The sequence below is a fragment of the Elephantulus edwardii genome, unplaced genomic scaffold, assembly GCF_000299155.1.
Source record: "Elephantulus edwardii isolate Elephantulus edwardi_28Jun2011 unplaced genomic scaffold, EleEdw1.0 scaffold00428, whole genome shotgun sequence".
Classification (NCBI taxonomy): Eukaryota; Metazoa; Chordata; class Mammalia; order Macroscelidea; family Macroscelididae; genus Elephantulus; species Elephantulus edwardii.
This window is the reverse complement of record NW_006400178.1, coordinates 155,019-160,510: the sequence shown is the minus strand read 5'-3', so window position 1 is coordinate 160,510 and position 5,492 is coordinate 155,019. Positions and strand designations below refer to the sequence as shown.

The window sequence follows — 5,492 nt, the reverse complement described above, 5'->3', positions numbered from 1 at the left end:
TAACCCAAGACCACCAGTAAGGTGATAAAGCATCCTCCCTCCCCCCTTTACATCTACGCCCCTGTTCAGCATGAAGAAGCCAGAGAGTCGGCATCCAATTCCCAAATCAATTAAGACAGTTGGATTAATTACTATTGGAAAAATGCTTGTCATTCCTCTGTAGCATCTGATCTCCACTGGACCCTCATCATCTCCTTCACCTGCTCCCCCCCACCAACCAAACTGTGCAGCTCTGCAACTGCATCCTGGCCCATCCTCACCCTTCTGCCTCCAACCCTCACCTCCTTGTACTCACAATATGTTTTTCCTAATAAAAAGAAAAACCAAAAGAAAACACCTACAGTACAGTCACAGACACACAGATTATGAAACAGAATCAAGAAACCAGAAATAAACTCATCTACCTATGGGGAACTTATCTTTGAGATGGAGATGAAATCAATTAAGGAGGAAACAACAGTATCTTCAACAAACAGTGCTGACAAATTGGGCATCTGAAGAAAAACTGAAACAATATTTGTACCTCAAACCTCACACAAAACCTAAATCAAGGTGGATCAAGAACCTAGGTATAAAACTAAAAACAAGACAGATCATCAAAGAAAATGTAAAAACCAAACGTAGAATCCCTAACCCATGGCATGAACAGATATTCCAACATTACAAAAGAACAAAAACATAACAAGAAGGAGTGGATAAAGTAGATGAACAGGACGTTCTAAAAATCAAATCCTTAGGTGCTCCAATAGGGTAAAAAAAAAAACCAAACCAAAAACCCATAGACTGGGAAAAATATTAGGGAATTACATCTAATAAGGTATTTATATCTAAAACTTACAGAAATCTCAAGCAGCTCAACAAGAAAAAGACCAACAACACAATTACAAAATATGCACAAGATATGAAAAGATTATTCACCAAAGAAAATACACAGGTGGCAAACAAACACAGGAATAAATGTTAAAAATCTTTATTGTTCTTTTTTTTCAAATGTTGTCAAGTAGGACTCATAGCAAATTTATGTACAACAGATCTGAATGCTGCAAACACTGTATCAAATATTACATCCTTCAATAAGTATTATATCTCAACATCAAGAAAATAAAATTCTCACCACTGGACCAACAGGCAACATCAGAATAGATGGAGAAAAAAATTAAAACTGTTAATGACTTCATCTTACTTAAATCCACAATCAACACCCCAGTACCAGGTGTTAGGAGATCAGGAGACATACTGAAAAAGTCTGTAGTGAGGAACCTCTCCAAATTACTAGGGAGAAACGATGTCAGTTTGAGGACTAAAGTGCATCTGATTCAAGTCATGGTCTTTTCAATCACTTACTATGCATCTGAGAGCTGGACAATGAATGACAGAATAATTGATGCTTTTGAGTTGTGGTGTTGGAGAAGAGTACTGAATATCCCATCGACTGTCTTGAAGAAGATGCAGCCTGAGTGCTCCCTGGAGGCAAAGATGATAAAGCTCCATCTCACATACTTTGGGCATATTGCTAGAAGAGGCTATTCCTTGAATGGAACATCACGCTTATAAAGATGGAGGGATAGCAAAAGAAAGGAAGACCCTCAACCAGATGGATTGACACAGTAATTGCAGCAATAGGCTTGAGTGTGTCAGAGATTGTGAGGACAATAAAGGATAGGACAGGGTTCAGATATGTTGTTCACAGAGTCGCTAAGAGTCATACTTGACTCAACAGCACCTAACAAAGGCTCTCTGCTCCTCGTCGATCCAGATTGCCCTCTCTTCTTGTGCAGCCTCAGCCGCATCCCTGAGACACAATGGTGAAGGTCGGAGTAAATGGATTTGGCCGTATTGGGCGCCTGGTCACCAGGGCTGCTTTTCACTCTGGCAAAGTGGATATTGTCGCCATCAATGATCCCTTCATTGACCTCAACTACATGGTCTATATGTTCCAATATGATTCCACCCATGGCAAGTTCAACGGCACTGTCAAGGTTGAGAATGGGAAGCTGGTCATCAATGGGAAAGTTATCACTATCTTCCAGGAACGAGATCCCGCCAACATCAAGTGGGGTGATGCTGGTGCTGAGTATGTTGTGGAGTCCACTGGTGTCTTCACAACCTTGGAGAAGGCTGGGGCTCACTTGAAGGGTGGTGCCAAACGGGTAATCATCTCTGCTCCTTCTGCTGATGCCCCTATGTTTGTGATGGGCGTGAACCATGAAAAGTATGACAACTCTCTCAAGATTGTTAGCAATGCCTCCTGCACCACCAACTGCTTGGCTCCCCTGGCCAAGGTCATCCATGATAACTTCGGATTGTAGAGGGACTCATGACCACAGTCCATGCCATCACTGCCACCCAGAAGACTGTGGATGGCCCCTCTGGAAAGCTGTGGCGTGATGGCCGTGGAGCTTCCCAGAACATCATCCCTGCATCTACTGGCACTGCCAAGGCCGTAGGCAAGGTCATCCCAGAACTGAATGGGAAACTTACCGGCATGGCTTTCCGTGTCCCCACCCCCAATGTGTCAGTTGTGGATCTGACCTGCCGTCTGGAGAAAGCTGCCAAATATGATGACATCAAGAAAGTAGTAAAGCAGGCATCAGAATGGCCCCTAAAGGGCATTCTGGGATACACTGAAGACCAGGTTGTCTCCTGTGACTTTAATAGTGACACCCACTCTTCCACCTTTGATGCTGGGGCTGGCATTGCCCTGAATGACCACTTTGTCAAACTCATTTCCTGGTATGACAATGAATTTGGCTATAGCAACCGGGTGGTCGACCTGATGGTTCACATGGCCTCCAAAGAATAAGATCCCCTTGGACCACCAGCCCCAGCAATAGCACTAGAAGAGAGAGAGACCCTCAGCTGCTGGGGAGTCCTTGCCCCAACTTGATCCTCCCACACACTGAGAATCTCACATCCTTGACACAAGCTTCCATCAAATCCCCCTGAGAAAGGGGAGGGGCTTGGCAAGCCCATCTTGTCATGTACCATCAATAAAGTACACTGTACTCAGAAAAAAAACCACAAAACAACAACAACATAAAGTATATACACACGCTCTCACACACACAGGTGGCATGGTTATGATTACTTCTTATACATAACCAGATATTTTGGACAGAATTTCGGAGTTGGAAGGATTAGGAACATAATCTCACAGGCCATCTCTGTCAACTGGCTTAATATAATTCATAAAGTGGTGCTCTACATTCTAGTATGATGAATAGTGCTTGGTGGTTGTTGTTGTGGTTGTTATGTGCCACTGAGTCGCTTGCGACTCATAGCAACCCTATGTACAAGAGCTCTATACGTTTTTCTATCCTGTGCCAACTTAGCCATGTCAAATGCACTTATTCCCACTTCTCCAAACACAGAATCGATCCATCTCATCAAAGGTCTTCCTCTCCTTTGCCGCCCCTCCACTCGCCAAACATGATGTCCCTCTCCAAGGACCTGTCCCTCCTTACAACATGCCCAAAATATGTCAGACGAAGCTTCAGAATCCTTGACTCCAAGGAACATTCTGACTTCACCCTGTCCAGGATGAACCTGTTTGTTCTCCTAGCAGTCCATGGTATATTCAACACTCTTCTCCAGCACCACAGCTCAAAGGCATCAATTCTCTTTCTATCAACCCTATTCACTGTCCAACTCTCTGATGCATAGCACGTAATTGCGAAGACTATAGCCTGGATCAGGTGCACCTTTGTCTCCAGTCTGACATCATTGCTCTTCAGTACTCTTGAGAGGTCCCTCACAGCCGACTTTCCCAATGCAATTCGTCTCTTGATTTCCTGGCTGCTGTTACCAAGAGTGTTGATTGTGGAGCCAAGCAAACTAAAACTGTTAACTATCTCAATCTCTTCACCACCCATACTGATGCTGCCAATTGGCCCTTTGTTTTCTTGATGTTGAGCTTCAGTCCGTATAGTGCTTAGGTATCAAAAAATCTGTGATCAGCCACCTAAGAGACATAGGTTGTCTCTATTTCTCTAGAGCAAAAGAGAAAGAGGAAAGACAAACCTCAAAAAACAGAGGAGTCTACAGGACAAAATAATTTATATGCATCATGGTTTCATCTATTCTGAGAGCACAACTGCTTGGCTACTTACTACACAGTGCCTGACTACTACCACTAACCATTCTATTCAGGGTCAAAACATATGAACTCTGATAGAATGGAAGAAAAATGTGGGGGAAAAAACCCTGCAAATTCATAAAAAAATAAGGAAGAAAACGGCTATAATGGAGATTGGAAAACTCTTCAAAACTGTTCCTTTGAGATGCTCTTCACATCTTGAAACAAAACTATCTCCTGGGTTCATATTATAGCTAAATGAAAAAATTGGCTTTAAAATATCATTACTACCTGTATGTATAGAAACATTTAAAAATGCATACAAACAAATCACAAAAAAGTCTTGTATGATATCAAAGGTCAAAGATTACTTTAAAACAAAGATGAAACTAGATTAATGGAATGGAACAAACAGATTGGATATAATGAGATTATCTGTGCACTATGAAGAATAAAACCAATGTCACTACTTTTAGAAATTGCTGATTTAGAGCCTAAATGATATGTAAACAATCAGCAAAAGCACAATAAAATAGTACTTTTTAAAAAAAGTTAATTATAGTTAATTTAAAACAAAGTATCCAACTTTCTAAAATAAAGATCTGCTAACATTTATTTTTCTATCTCTCTGTCAGTTTGTTGCTTCCATGAAAGGCAAAACTAAAAGCATACTACATCTGGCCTTTGTATAAAAAAAGCCTCTTCTAACCCAGAGTGACATAAGACAATTAGTTTTGACAGTGCTGTTCACCCATCCCTTAGTTTTTCAGTCTGCTATACTGTGGTGACCTATGTGTTACTGTGATGCTAGAAGCTAAACCACTGGTATTTCATATATAAGTATACAAGTCATCCATAGTGGACAGGTTTTGCTTTCTTCCATGCTAAGACAGACTAGGAAGCAGGACTGTCCATTCACTTTTCAAATAATGCACCACTGAAAGTCTATGAATAGTATCAGAAGATTAGTACTGGAGGTAGATATTTTGAGATTGGAAAGCACTCAAAATATGACTAGGGAATTATTACCTTCTTAAAACAGAATAAAACTTTGAGTGCCATGACTCAAAATGAGGAAAAACAACTACAAAAATCCATTAATTACTGGATTGTGGAATGTAAAATGTATCAATCTAGGAACATGTATAATTTCTTTTACAATGATTATTACAAGACTAGTGCCTATAAGAGGAAGTTTTAAATGTTCAAACTACCTTCCGCTTCATTATCAATAGTATCAATTGTTTCTCCACATTTCACTCCAGCCTCGTCTGTATCTTTGGATTCTGTAATTTCCTGGAAGGTCTCATAAAAAAACCCAAAAATGATGATAGAAATGGTTCATGATATTTTAGATGATGTTGTTGTGTTGTTGTTGTTATGTGCCGTCGAGTCGCCTGCGACTCATAGCGACCCT

The 5,492-nt window shown here is 40.9% G+C and overlaps 1 protein-coding gene across 1 annotated transcript in view; it reads right to left on the bottom strand.

The window, feature by feature from the left end:
• The window catches only part of LOC102876996 (apolipoprotein O-like), a gene marked incomplete at its 5' end in the record, with an annotated part of 203,358 nt that overhangs the window by 92,406 nt on the left and 105,460 nt on the right, over positions 1–5,492 (bottom strand). The gene's annotated exons all lie outside the window — the stretch shown is intronic.